A 16,181-nucleotide genomic window follows, 5' to 3' on the forward strand; every position below is an offset into this window, starting at 1 on the left:
CTGGGGATGCAAAGTCGATGATATCCGCATCCCATTCGTCTGTGACAACTTCAGTGAGCAATATTCTAAGTATAGCATCTTGGAATACCAGGGGACACGCACACCTCACCAAATCTGAGAGCCATGATCTCAGCTGTTATGACATCATATGCTTGCAAGAGACTTGGCTGCGTGAAAAACCGACACTCGATGGCTATTGTATCGAAATATCCCCGGCCCATAAGGGACCACTTGGCCGCCCTTCATCAGGTCTACTCACAGCGATCCGGACTGGTTCCGGGGTAGCAATCATAAAGCGGATTTACGAAATCCTGGCAGTGATACCTACATGGGATCCAAGAAGTCTTAAGACTAAGTCTGGAACACAAGATGTTGTAGCAATAATAAATGTCTATTGGAATCCCCAAAAGACTTCAACAGAGAACATGTGCGAAGAAGTAACAACACAATTGATGAAATCGCTATTAACTACAAATCCTTTAATATCATGATCTGTGGTGACTTAAACTCCAACTGTGCAACGTCCAGCCCGAATCAAAGAAAACTATCTACAAATTCGACCTCGTTAAATAGGGGTTTGGCATGGAACATAATCATGAAATCTCGTAACCTTCATAATTCGTCCTCAGTGAAGGATTTAGATACCTTGCTACCAACTTGGGAACGTGATGCATCATCGGCCACTCTTGACTACATCTTTGTCTCCGATTCCCTACATCGCAACATAGTCTCCTTCAATGTCGTCAAAACAAAACACAGCGACCATAACTTCCTAAATCTCAAATGTAAACGCAAGGAGACTGTATTGCAATTCTATGTTCCAGAAATTGAGACAAATTCACAACAAACTCGATAACGGATGATTGCATCAAATGTCTGCAAACTTAAAGACCAGTTCACAACCTTAAACTTTGATCCAACACTGCAAGATGGTGTGGCTAGATCGAGCTACATTCCTCTCCTCCTGGCCTTTAAGAACCCTAGAAATAACCTGAATACGCAGTCGACCCAGCACACCCACGAATACAATGCAACTTTGGTCGGAAAACGCAGAGCACTAAGAAAACTAAGAAGAGAAGCAAGAAGCTGGAATTTACCATCACTTTGGGAAACTCTCAAAGTAGAAACTAGATTCTATAAACAATGGCTGAAAAATTCAAGAAGCCTTTTATATCTAGCGGATGCTGAGCAGATGCTGAAGGCACTAGCCAACAAAAAATCCTGTGACTTTTGGACTGTGATAAACAAACCTAATAAGATCTCAAACTCGCACATGATAAACCCAGTTCCAGAAGAAAACTGGAGTATGCACTTCTCGAATCTGTTCCAACAACCAGAAGAAAACAAGGAGGCATTTATTAGAGCTCCGGACTCACCAGATGGCTTAGCTGCGATTTAAAACAACATCCAGATGAGTGGTCTAATCTCATAAGTGCAATCTTCAAACTCTGCAGAGAAAAAAGAACAGTACCGGAATCATGGTCAAAAGCTTTGATTGTCCCAATTTTCAAAAAAGGTTCCAGAGACGACCCTGTGAACTATCAGCAGATAGCGCTTCTGGATGTTATTGGGAAGATCTTCGCCTCCATCCTTCTGTCTCATTTTCAGAAATGGACGGTCTCAGCAAACTGCGTTGATCCTCTACAAACAGGTTTTCAGAAAAACGCAAGCACCAGCGCAAACATTATGTGTCTGACCATACTCAAAGAAAGAGTCCTGACACGTGGCCCTTGAATCTTTCTTGCTTTTGTTGACTTATCTCAAGCTTACGACCGAGTGGACAGGCAGAAACTGTGGCGAAACTGAAGACATGGGACTGTCCGAATTCAATCTTGGAGCCCATAATCAGTCTACATAGTGACACTAGCATAAGAGTCCGCCTAAACAAAGCAGGCCTCACATCAAAATCCATCCAAACATGTTGCGGGGTAAAGCAAGGCTGCCCCCTTGCCCCGGCGCTGTTTATATCATTTTTGGGAGACACTAAGGATAGCCAAAGCAAGATCAGAACATTTCCACCTAAAATAGGTTCAACAACAATCCCGAAACTGTTGTACGCGGACGATTTAATTCTACTCGAGCATACCCAGGTGGGCCTCCAACGTCAACTGGATAATCTGTCATCGTACATACAGGAAAACAACCTGGAGATTAACAAATCCAAAACAAAGATAATGATTTTACAAAAAACGGCCATCAAAAAAAAAAGGAGCGGTTTCAGTGGCATCTCAACGAGACACAAATTGAAGTGGTGGACACCTTCAAATATTTGGGAGTACAGTTGGACAGCTCGAAGAAATCTGGCAGCATGCAAGCTATCTTATGGTCGAAAACCAAAAATCTGACAGCACAGCTGAGATTGGTTGACCGAAAATACGGAAAGTTCTCACTCCATCCAGCTATAAACTGCTACAAAGCTAAAATTGTGCCGTCACTGATTTGTGGCATGGACGCCATACCTTCAATCCCTCCCTTACTCTGGCAAAAACTGGAAGGTCATATATGGAGAGCCGTCCTGGGTCTACCTAACTCGTCCCGGATCGCTCCGATCAGGCGAGAACTTGGCCTTCTGTCTTTAAAGGCAGTAGTGGACCATAGCTCTCTTCAGCTATATAGCAAAATTATTCACCCTGAGAGTCTCAAAATCTATCAAATAATGGCAACAGAACTGGAAAAAGGTTTAAATCGGACTATGAACCAGTGGGCTGCGGACCAAAAACAAAAATGACAGCTAATCGTGTGTACCGAAGAAGAACTGAAGGAAAATCCAACTAGGATAAAAACAAAACTAGAATGCTGGGACTGGATCAACACGACAGATTTAGCATCATCGTACAAACTTCTAGCACACCTTCTAATGAACACTAACAAATTGAAAGAACCGATGGTGTACTGTAAAAAATACCCTGACAAACTACTGATGAGAACTCTTCTAAAAGCTTGCCTAAATGTCTTACCGACCAGAGAAATCTTAGCTATCAGAGCAGGCTTGGAGAAAAAAACTTGTAGACTCTGTGCAAATCCCGAGGACATTGAATCGATAAAACATCTACTGATGCATTGTCCGGCTCTTCATCAGGCCAGGATCACCTATTTCTCCACTTTGACGGCCACCTCCTTTGCGGGGAACGAAGATATCTGGTGGAAGCGCCTGATAACAGGAGAAAAAACTCGATGGCACACGGCTGCTGCAAAACATCTGAACCTGGCCTTGGAAAGAATAAAAGCGACACCGGAAGCTGGGGTCTGATCGCACCATCAACGAATCTAATTGCAAGGTTCGCTTTACTTATCAAACAAAATATGAAAGGACTTCATTCAGATTGCAATGCGCTCTTGTAAAAATCTTTTTTATGATTAAATACAAGTAAATAAAAAAAAATTAAAAAATTAAAGCATACCTCAGGGATCAAACTGCAGTTGTCAGGTTTGTAGGCCGGACACTTCACCACAGTACTGTATAACCTGATCAAAAATAACAAAAACAACTAAAGGTGAAATGTCCGATTTCGGTGCTGCAAGTCCCAGGGAAACATTTGTATTTGTTCTTGGAGTTTAAACATGCACACATTTTGATGTTTTCAAAAACACTATTAGAAGAAAATATACTCTCTTGGTTTTGTGTGTGTGTTGAGTTTATGAAAGGCAAATGCCATTTGTCATGTTCAATTTGGGTGGTTATGCAAAGTCAATTGAATGAAATGTGCATATTTCACCTTGATATGCTAATTCCTGGTGACGTCACATCCCATTGCGTTTGCTGATGAGTCCCCCACTTTCATTTTTAAGACCTGCCCCGGGTCTAGATATGTGTGTTTTATATGCGTGGTTCACCAAAGCTCTCATGTATCATACATGATGGCTTTGGTGATCCAGACACACGTTTCTTGGTTTGTGAACAGTTGTCCCACCCCTTCTGCTCCAGTGTTTCTTGGGTTTTTGGATGGTTTAAGACACTCACTCACTTTTTTTCACTTTTTCAGGTGTTTGAAAACTAATAATAAGAGACATATTGCAAATTTGTGTTGAATGTATACATATAATACTAAAGTATTGGGATTGGTTTACTATTTTGTGCCAGGTAGTGCTGCTTATGTGCTTACAGGTGTTTAGTATATGTTCCCAAAATAGTTTTCCTACTGTCTGTATTGTCTATATATAATTTACAGAAATGATTAGATCCACATGCGTGAGTATTACATTTGTTGTTGCTATTATATCATTGACTTGTTTAATAAACCTGTATTTATGAAAAAACAAGTCTTCAATTTGACTTCTGAAACCTAACACTGTGAGTAGATGTGAGGGTGAGGAAAGTACAATGGGATCCATCCGTAGCAGAAGACGTGAGCAAGGTGTTAGTTGGAGGTAATGGGTTACAGCAATCAGTAACAAAATGGGGGTGGTTGGTTGAGAACGGTTAGGACCCTGAGTGGAGTCGGGGGATGGGGGGGGTCAATCTGACAGTTCGCCTAGAGTGGCAAAAATCCTTGCAACGGCCTTGAGTTAAGGCATTTCTTGGGATGCAGGAAGATATTTGCCTCATGTAGTGCCTCATGTAGTGCCCAGATCAAGGGCTGTATTAGGAAAACTGAACTTGTCATTCCATTTGACCATATTGTTGACAATGATCATTATTACTGGATGTGCGGGCCCTTGAGAATGGACAGTGGTCACACGGCTTTCTTAGTTTGGCCCAAGGCGGGAGCAGGCAGTGACATTTATGTCAGGCATGCCAGCAATATTTAGAGGCGATCTTGCAGTAATGGTACCGATTAAAAGAGGAGATATGTGCTGTAGCTTCTAGTCAGCAAAGGGCACAGAGTCTCGAGTTCCGCAGAACGGCGAGAGACATGAAAGTAAAACTTTAGTGCAAGAAAATGTTTTCATTTTTCGACTGTCACAGTTGCCTGTGATTTTGCATCTGCAGTCTTTATATTGTTTTATGTAGTTGATTTTTGCGTTTGCTGCACTTAATCATTATTTGTATTACTCCTACAAAAATGAGTTTTGTTTATTGTATTCTCCCAATGAATCCATAATGGGGCTAGGAATAGTTTCGCCAGAAAAAAAGCAACAACAAAAGGTGAGATTAGAAATGGCTAATGCCATCAGTCATAGCTGCAGAACATATACAGAGCGTGTTGCCTAATATAAGATTTGCATCAGTAACATTGACATAATCAGGTGACGTTATCATTTACGGATACTACGACAGCAGTTTGGCAGCTGTAAAAACACGGACAATGCACTCAGCATTGGGTTGTGCTCTGGAGATTTTGCTGAACATAAACTTAGTAATATTTACTAAAACTTGTTATCCCTGCATTTTTTTCTGGTTCAGAGTGGTAATTGCATCAATAGGGCAGACCAAAAATAACCGTCCCATTTTGGAGATCTAAGAATAGACACCCGAATTTTCGTTTCACTATCAGAGGACTTTTTTGTTTAGCAAACATGTCCTTTAGTATATTGTTTTCTGTTTTCAAGGTTTGCATTTTCAATGAATCATGCTTAGAACCAAATGGATATCTATGGAAGTACGCGAAATGCAGTTGAGGCAGGGCTCTCTGCTGTGTTGGGTGAATTTGCTGCTATTTGGAGGAACTTTGTGGCAGTTTGTGTCACCGTATAGCTTGGGCACCGGCAAAGACCTCTGTGAAGCAAGAGGACTACTGGAAGTCCTTTCTTCCTTTTTACTGCCCTGCACAAGTCGTCTGAGAAGAAAGAAGGGGGCACTAATTCTTAAGACCGGCGCAACGCGCAGTGAAGTTCAGGAAGTTCAGGAAGTGCAGGAAGTGCAGTTGAGGCAGGACCCATTGCTGTGTTGGCTGTGTTTGCTGCTACTTGGAGGAACTTTTGAGGTGGATTGTGTCCCTGTCTTGCTTGGACAATAACAACAACCTCTGTGAAGCCAAAGGACTACTGGAAGTCCTTTCTTCCTTTTTACTGCCCTGCAGAATTCACCTGAGAGGAAGAGGAGAGGGACCTTCTTCTTAAGCCCATCGCGAAGTGCCGCAAAGTGCTGGAAGTGTGGGAAGTACAGTTGAGTCAGGACCCTCTGCTGTGTTGGCTGTGTTTGCTGCTACTTGGAGGATCATTTGTGGTGGATTGTGTCCCCATCTTGCTTGGACACTGGCAACAACCTCTGTGAAGCCATGGACTACTAGAAGTTCTTCTTTTGTTTTTACCGCCCTGCATGAGTCACCTGTGAGTAAGAGGAGGGTGCACTTCCTCTTATGCCCGGCTATGGTGCAAAGCACGGGAAGTGCAGTTGAGGCAGTTGTGGCGGGTGCGACGAAAGGGAGCTTAATTTGGTGCTTCTATGAAGTTGATTCAAGTAAGTGCTGGGATAATTTATGCATTCACGAGAAATACTGCTACATGGCAACAGGATGATGTTGGTGAAGATAGGACAACATCGGCCAGGGGTTCTAACCCTGTATCCTCATTGTCCTGCAGCAAGTCCATATTCGCTATTTCTGAAGGAGTTGATCTGAGCACAACAACTAGCTATTTTTTCTAAGACTGGTGCCTTGTAATTTCTTCCTCAGAACAGCCCAAAGGTTTCCTTGAGGAGGAATTTGATGGCTCTAGAACATATTGCTACTGAGGACTTGGGGCAACACACCAATGTTGATTTAATCTCTGATGTGTCTTTCTTGGCTCAGGTTGTATCCCAGGAAGTAGCAAGAAGGTTTTGTCTGTCTTTAGATTTAAGGCCTATTGAAGCCCGCTACTGGTGAGAGGGAAGAAGTAGTCCTGTATAGAACTCAACAATTAAATAACTCTGCTAGAAAGTCATCAGACGTATTTTGGAGACACTTACAAGCGCTTAGTATTAGCCCTGCTCTATTAAGAACAGGTCCCTAATTTTCACCATAGAGTCTCCCAAAAGAAGAGAGGGAACCTTCAGATAGATCGTCTAGGGGCCTATTTGGAAATCCAATAGACCGCATTGATGAAATAATAACTATTCCCACTCTGTATCATATTCTTAATTCTCTTGATGGTGATTATGATAACCCCAATTGTGAGGTAAGGGAAGTTCGGTCCATTTTAACAGATCTGAAGTACAAGATGTGTTTTCGGAGAGTTTTATTACTGCTTTACCGGATAGAATTGGGTGCATTGGTGGACTCTCAGTGCATGTAAACAACCCTCACTTGAGAAATGCTTTGGTCCCTAATATGGTCGCTTGTAATGAAAAAATGCTTGAAGTGGTGGAGGATATTCATGAGGTTATTCACTTGTTGACTGTTTTAGATATGGATTTAGATTCTGTGACTGGTGGAGTTTCCATATCTTCTTCTAAACGAAGGAGGGTGGAGAGAAGTGTATTATTCCATTAGGAGGTACCAGTTGTAATTGTGGATGACAAGACAAATACCCCTAGAGTGAAGAGGAAGGGGAAAAAGTAAAGGAGTAATTGTTAGGCATAAATGAAGCAGCACAGTGAGTCAACACAGTGTGACAGTAGGGGTGTTTCAATCCCCAAAAATATGAAATCTGTGAGAATGAAGAAATGCTGTAGCTCTCGAAAGTTTCTTTGAAAATTGGGAGCTCAACTGGTATCTCCTGAAGTGGGGAATAGGGCAGAGGATATTAATATAAAGCTGGAGGGACACTGTAAATTGAAAAAGGTTACTGGAAAGGTTGAGCTGTCTCATCGTCTGTCAGATCTGGAACGGGGGTAGCTGTGAATCAAAAACACAGCACGATAATTCCCTTTTTGCAAAGGTGAATGTGCAGAAACTGGATGATGGTCTTTCCAACATTTCTGTACATGAAGAAGACAGCGGTAATCAATCTTTGATTGAAGAGGTCAATAGGGATCCATCAGATGCATCTCTTCTTCTATCAGAGGGATTAACTATGGCCTCTATGTTGGCTAATCCAACAAATGTTCATAGACTCCTCTTCCTACTGCAGGAAAAGAGAGATCTCCTGACAAAACCCCATATTGAGAATTCATATCTGGATTGCCCTAGTCAGGTATACTCCCCACTGGAGAAAGGTGGAGAGGTTTAGAATATAAGTGTTTGCATTGATTCTATACTCCAGCAGTCAGGTTCTCTTGAATAGAAGGAATGTTCTGGATATTTCAGTGAATATTCACTCACTAACAAATAAGTATTCAAGCAATATTGTCTTGGTGTTTTTTCCAGAGCCTTATCGCACAGACATTGTATTTTTGCATGTGAAAACAGAATCTATGTATTATCTTCTCGTATATGAGTCTGAGACCTTGTTAATTGTTGGGTATGACCTCTATAAGTGGTGCCCCACACTTCACCAGGTTAAAGGAGGGGGAAACTCAACTAGTATGGTGGGTAACAAGGCATTAACTGAAAGAGAATCAAATAGACATGTAGTATTACAGGACATGGATGGTTCTCTTAGACCTGCTAGGTTACAAGTTGGATCTGTTTCTGGTCAATATTTACTGGAATCACACATTACCAAATGGAGGGGAGTTGATACCTTGCATCAAAGATTTGTTACAAGAGTGTCTGAGTTCGGGGACTGTTCACAATGCAACCCTGGTGGCTGCTTTGGACTGTTATTGTGGGGATGATTTTGGAGATCACCGCCAAAGTAAGAGGTTAAAAGCAGGTACCAGAGAGCGTAATAATTATAATTGGCTTCAATTTGTGAAGGACTGGGGTTTTTACTGTCTCAATGTGGTGTATGCTGCGGGGGAAGGCTCTAGAGAAGATGTGGAGCTCCAAGCATACTTCATCTACTCTTTCTACATTTCTCCTTCGTGTCTGTTATAGGATGCCTGTAGAATTTTCTGGATTTTTTGAAACAGTGAGTAGTGACCACGGTATACTGAGTGGTGCTTTGGATTTACAATTTGCCTCAAATTCACCTAGTTTGGCTGCTAATCTATGGGTAAAAAACTCAGGGAACCATCTATCATGGCGACCAGGTAATATCAATAGATTTATCCATGATTTACAATCCACTCTGCTCTGCAGTGGGAAAACCTGAAAGTCTGTCTCTCAGCCCTCAACTTCTCACATTTGATTAAGGGGGAAATAGACTTGACGGAAGAGGGATGAACAATTAGGGAGTTTACTGGGAAGAATGAGAACAATCAGAAATATGTTTGTTTAATCCTGGAAAAAAAGGGAATGAATGGATTTCCATGCTCTGAGATTAAGGGCCTCATTACGACTTTGGAGGCAGCCATGGCGCTATTAGCGCCATGGCTGCCTCCAAAATCGTGTCCGGGTCTGGTCTGGTGGAGAGGGAACTTACCAGGACATTCTGCCCTAGGTGGACCCGGTACGTCCCCCTTCAAAATGCCAGTCCACCTTATTAGCACCAAGGTCCCTTAACGGGTCCCGTAAAGAACGTGTGCTCAGACCACACATCCTTTACGGTTTCCGCCAAGGGACCTTGGAATAGGGCGGTAAGGGATTACCGGCACCGGTCTCCTTACCGGTGCCCGGTATCCCTTACCGCCCACCTCAAAATGAGGCCCTAAGACTACGTTCAAAGGAATATGTTTACAGGCCAAAAAAGTTGGAACAGCATTTTAAAACTTGGTTAAGTGCCATTCGTATCAGCTGGATGGTGAGTTAGTGTTAAAAATGGTTAGGTAAAGGGATTCAAGATCTTTTTGGAGACAAATGAATGCTGATACTGGGAGGCATGTACATGTTCAGTCTAACCCCATTTCGGAGGGTGAGTGGATAAAATATCTCCATTCCATCTACTCCTGTGAAGACAATTTCAAGAAAAGGTATTACCCTACAAATTGGTCCTTGACCTTCGACAATGAGTATATAGAATCTTTGATCAGTGCCACAAAATTATCCATAGCACAGGGTATTAATGGGAAATCCAATTTAGTCATCAAGGTGGTCCTAGGTTTGTGGTCAGATATTTTACATATTTTGTTTCATGACATGACACACTAGTGACATCTAGTGAAAAATAATAATATTTCAGAGTCATGGAAGACCATGATAATTATTCTGATCTTCAAGAAGAGTGATAAGATGTCTCCTATTAACTATCGGCAACAAATAGAACTTGAAACTCTTAACAAAGTAATATTTTCTTTAAAAGAAATTTGTTTTTTTTATACTCAATTTCGTGAAAGTATTGAAAAAATATGAGTTTTTCAAGAGTTGTAATTTTAATAGAATGGTAACGGCTAACACATAGGTGAAGTGTATTGAGGCAAGTGGTTTCACACTTCCCCTATGGAGCTGTATTTTAATGAAGAAAGTTACCATTACAATTCTGCAGCAATTTTGGCATTGTCTGAGTTTGGTTGAGCTTATGAGGTTCAAGCTGGCATTTTTTGTGAATTAGAAAAAATAGGCATTTTATAGAAATGTGGATAGTGTAGTTCCTTCGAATGCTTACAAAGCAAGACCTGTCCTGCAATGGTAGTGTACTTTGTAGTACAATATTCAACAACAATTGTGCACGAAGTTGGGGTCATTCCTTATTGGTTTCCACAAGAGCAAAAGTAGAAAAAAACAGATACAAATTCTGCAAATGTGTGGTTCATTAAGAATTAAGTGGATTGACTAGTTAACAGGGTCATTATTTAGATAAATGTCCCAGTAGATTCCACTATGTAAGCATGCTAGCAGTGCATCTTAGTATAATGATTCACCTTCTTACAGAGTTAGACTTTTGTAGTGCACCAGGTCTTTCTCTTGGAAATTTGAACAAGGTTTTTATTTGTGGTACTGTGGAGGAACTGAACACTGCATCATTACAGGAGATTTATTTGTATCAAATTCATTATTTCAAGAGACTTCTATTGGAGCAGGTGAAACCCACCTCTTCAAGGAGTGACTGCTCCTCAACACCTAGGCCATCACGTTGCCCCTTGTGCCACCTGACTCACTAGATGATGCCCACCCCAATCCTCCCCATGCCCCAGTACAGCAGTACCCATCATCTGCCCATTCTGTATCCTACCCCCTGTATATCTGCTCTGTTGTTTCCTCTGTAAAGTGCTTTGTGATGCATCTGTATTGGGGGGTCCCTCTGTAAAACACTTTGGTGCTTCTCTAAGCAAGGTCCACGCTCAAAAGATTACAATAATAATAATAATAATAATAATAATAATAATAATAATAATAATAATACAATTAATGTCATGATTTCCAATGAAGGAATAGTGTAAACATATGAATATGTCTCTGAATCAGTTGTCGGTCAAAAGACAAACAAGATTTTGTGTCTTGTCGACACACATTCTGTAGGTCACAATTGAAAAAAGTCGATATTTAGAGGCAGGTGCATCCTGATAGAGATTAAGGGGCCGATTCATGGAACAAACGTGCGCCGAAAATCTTCGCGCAAGAAGGCGCAAGCAGGCGCAAGCGGAAAAAAACAGGCGCACGCGCACGCGTGGGATTCATGGAAGTCCCTGCGCGTGTACACCCCGGGATGTGCGCCAAACCCGTGCATGGCGCACAAGTCACTGCAACATCCCGAAAGGAGTGCGCGACGCGCACAGTGAAAGCGCACAACCTCGGCGCATACACCAGAAAGTGGGCGGGACACAGGGCGTAACGCGCGGTATGGGGAACAACGCGCGAAAATAAGGGCGTAACTGGGGATGTACTGCAGGGAAGCAGACGGAACGCCCACACGCACTCGTACCACACGTATTCATGGAATCGAATAGGGCAAAGCCATGCACAGCCAAAGACACACACAAGCCAAAACACGTCCGCCACACGAAGGCAGGCGGTAACGTCCCTGCGCATTACAAAAGTGGCAACATACAGCAATTGGGCCTGTGCGAGCGGGCTACGTGTGTTTCAGGGGTTCGCGTGAAGTTTCTCACGCGATCGGGCCTGGGGGAGCGGGCTGTGTGTATTTCAGGGGTTCGCGTGAAGTTCCACACGCAATTCCATCAGGGTACGTGTATTACAGGGGTGCGCGGGAAGTTCCACACGCAATTCCATCAGGGTACGTGTATTACAGGGGTGCGCGGGAAGTTCCACACGCGATGTCATCAGGGTACGTGTATTACAGGGGTGCGCGGGGAGCAGCACACGTGAATTACACGTGTGGGTCCTCCCAGGTGTTCCCTCTACACCCTCCACGGCCCCTGCAGGTGGCTCACACCACAGGGGCCTACCCAGCACATGTCATGCAGGCACCCCATCCAGCATGGCCATGCCCACCAGCCAACCCACATGTCAACTTGCACTACTGCCCACCAACGCATGTCCCCTGCACCCCCAGCCACCAGGGGCAGCCTCCACCAGGCCCCCACCCATGTCTCCCACCACCCCCACCCCCCAGTCACCAGGGGCAGCCTCCACCAGGCCCCCACCCATGTCTCCCACCACCCCCACCCCCAGTCACCAGGGGCAGCCTCCACCAGGCCCCCACCCATGTCTCCCACCACCCCCACCCCCCAGTCACCAGGGGCAGCCTCCACCAGGCCCTCACCCATGTCTCCCACCACCCCCACCCCCCAGCAGTGCAGGGGCAGCCTCCATCAGGCCCCACCCATGTCTCCCACCACCCCCACCCCCCAGTCACCAGGGGCAGCCTCCACCAGGCCCCCACCCATGTCTCAAACCACCCCCACCACCCAGTCACCAGGGGCAGCCTCCACCAGGCCCCCACCCATGTCTCCCACCACCCCCACCCCCCAGTCACCAGGGGCAGCCTCCACCAGGCCCCCACCCATGTCTCCCACCACCCCCACCCCCCAGCAGTGCAGGGGGGTGGGGGGGTGGGGAACATGAGTTGGACATGGGTGGGGGCCTGCTGGCAGGTGCCCCACAGTGCTGGGGGGTGGGGGTGGTGGGAGTCAAGGGTGGGGGCCTTGTAGTGGGTGCCCCTGCACTGCTGGGGGGTGGGGGTGCTGGGAGACATGGGTGGGGGCCTGGTGGAGGCTGCCCCTGGTGGCTGGGGGGTGGGGGTGCTGGGAGACATGGGTGGGGCCTGGTGGAGGCTGCCCCTGGTGGCTGGGGATGGGGGTGGTGGGAGACATTGGTGGGGGCCTGGTGGTGGGTGCCCCTGCACTGCTGGGGGGTGGGGGTGGTGGGAGACATGGGTGGGGGCCTGTGGAGGGTGCCCCTGGTGGCTGGGGGTGCAGGGGGACCTGCGTTGGTGGGCAGTAGTGCAAGCTGACATGTGGGTTGGCTGGGTAGCATGGCCATGGTGGATGGGGTGCCTGCAGGACATGTGCAGGGTAGGCCCCTGTGGTGTGAGCCACCTGCAGGGGCTGTGGAGGGTGTAGAGGGAACACCTGGGAGGACCCACACGTGCAATTCACGTGTGGTGCTCCCCGCGCACCCCTGAAATACACGTACCCTGCTGAAATCGCGTGTGGAACTTCACGCGCACACCTGAAATACACGTACCCTGCGGAAATCACATGTGTAACTTCCCCTGCACCCTGAAATACACGTACCCTGATGATATCGCGTGTGGAACTTCACGCGCACCCCGAAATACACATACCCTGATGGAATCGCGTGTGGAACTTCCCGCGCACCCCTGGAATACACGTACCCTGCTGTAATCGCGTGTGTAACTTCCCCTGTACCCTGAAAAACACGTACCCTGCGGAAATCGCGTGTGTAACTTCCCCTGCACCCTGAAATACACGTACCCTGCTGATATCGCGTGTGGAATTTCACGCGCACCCCGAAATACACATACCCTGATGGAATCGCGTGTGGAACTTCCCGCGCACCCCTGGAATACACGTACCCTGCTGTAATCGCGTGTGTAACTTCCCCTGCACCCTGAAATACACGTACCCTGCTGATATCGCGTGTGGAACTTCACGCGCACCCCGAAATACACGTACCCTGATGGAATCGCGTGTGGAACTTCCCACGCACCCCTGTAATACACATACCCTGCTGTAATCGGGTGTTTAACTTCCCCTGCACCCTGGAATACACATACCCTGCTGTAATCGCGTGTGTAACTTCCCCTGCACCCTGAAATACACGTACCCTGCTGATATCGCATGTGGAACTTCACGCGCACCCCTGAAATACACGTACCCTGTGGAAATCGCGTGTGTAACTTCCCATGCACCCTGAAATACACGTACCCTGCTGATATCGCGTGTGGAACTTCACGTGCACCCCGAAATACACGTACCCTGATGGAATCGCGTGAGGTACTTCCCGCGCACCCCAGTGATACACGTAGCCCGCTTGCTGTGCTGGTACAGGGTTAGCGCAGCCCTTTGCGCTGGATTGGGTATATTGATGGCTTTTCCCTGCGCGAGAGGCGTTCTTGGGGGCGTAACTGGCGCTGCTGCAGGGTCGCTGCGCCACTGTGCACCACGGCTGGTTTTGGTGGCTGGAATCCATGAATACGCTGTGCGCGGAATTGGATTTTAGCGCACGCGGCTGACGCAGGGATTCGCACGCGCACACTGTGCGCCAGCCGCGTGCGCCACTTGTGCGCTGGATTCTATGAATTACCCCCTAAGTGTGGAAAGCATTCTTATTGATTATCAGATCTTGTGCAAGTATTGCTTCAGGAGTGTCAAAAAAAAGCAATGCCCTGAAGGAGTGTTTTGCATAAAATGGAGATGCGTGCTATTCCTTCAACTCTGCAGAACCTGCATATGTTTGAGGTGATTGCATTACAAACTGATCACCCATTTAAGGTTACAGCCCGGTTGGAGAAGTCTTCAAAGCTTCCTTCAAAAGCAGTTGTGCAGGCAGTGAAAGTTAGAGTGGTGTATTTACCATGTGATTTGAAAGAACATTTCCAGAATCTGGGAGTCAGAAGGCCGATTGAGGATTCATTGTTGATATTAGTTAATGTTTGTAGCAACAAAAGACAGACACTCTGGCAGAATATTGTTGATTTGAAAAGGGTGATAGGAAGTCTTTGGATTGAAGAAAACATTTCATTTATTGATACGTCTTTAATGGCAGGAGGACAATTCAGTGTTTTAGTAATGCTTACGGCTTCTGGTTTATATGAGCACTATAATAGTTATCCTTTGAATTCTTATGAGGTCATGGGTGATGCACTTGAATCTCATCAACTGCAGTAAGCTAGGGGTTTACAGACTAGTTTGTGTGAGAAGAGTTTAGATATTTTGCAATAATTTTTCCTTCTGGCACAGGTGGTCGGTTGGATGAACACCCTGAACCCATTTCTACGTCAGATTATCCCTGCGCATGCATGTATTCTGGGGACCCACGATTCAGGACAAACATAGAGTTCATTTTACTCTTGCTGTATGAGAGTACGTTCTCTACTTTTTTGCTTTTCTGTGGCACACGTTTTCAAAATGTCACGTCAAGTGAAATGGTGCAGGAGTTGAAAGAGAATGATGAAATATTAGAAACCAAGGTAAACAACATTCTTGCTAACATGTGTGGAACTAAAGAGTATTGTTATCATCTTATGATGAGAAACATAGGCCAACCTGCCTGGTTTGTAACTCTGAACTGTGCAGAGTATGGATGGGATTATCTGAGGGACTTTATTCGTGAAAGCAACCCCTCAATACGTAGGATAGAAAACCTGATGCCAGCTGAACTCTGTGCAATGGTCCCTGTTCTTGTTTTCTACTTGTTCCACCATCATTTTCTAGCTATGTTGCCTTTCATATGCAGCAAAGAGATGGCTCCCCTTGTACAAGCTGAACAATAATTTTGGAGGAAGGAGTATCGGGCTCATAGAGCACCTCATATTCACATACATTTATGGGTGAGAGATGCCCCAAAGTTTGGTGAAGATCCGGAGAGCACTGTTTTGGAGTTCATTGAGAAATATGTTACATGCGAACTACCAACAGAGGCTCAAAATGCAGAATTGCGCTTGAAGGTCTTACTTTTCCAAATGCACAAGTGTGGTACATATTTTTGAAGCAGATATAAGTGCAAAGGGAAATATTGCACACTGTACAGATTTGTATTCCCTAGACCTGTTTTTTCAGCTTGTCAGGTGAACAATGTTGTCTTCTGTTCCAAACTAAGTGACTTGAAAATCACCCAAAAACACATACAACCTCGAATGCAATATAAATGTCAATTTCGTAAATGGCTACTATCCTGCCATTGCTCTGCTTTGGAGTGTGAACTTATTATGTAGCTGACAACAGTACTGCTGTTGTACGATATGTCACAGCTTATCTGACCTGAATCAAATGAGACTTGGGCGGGTAAGAGCTTGAATCCAAGTTTTGGCATGAA

The sequence above is a fragment of the Ambystoma mexicanum genome, chromosome 7p (genome assembly GCF_040938575.1).
Source record: "Ambystoma mexicanum isolate Mex_15411 chromosome 7p, UKY_AmexF1_1, whole genome shotgun sequence".
NCBI classification, from domain to species: Eukaryota; Metazoa; Chordata; class Amphibia; order Caudata; family Ambystomatidae; genus Ambystoma; species Ambystoma mexicanum.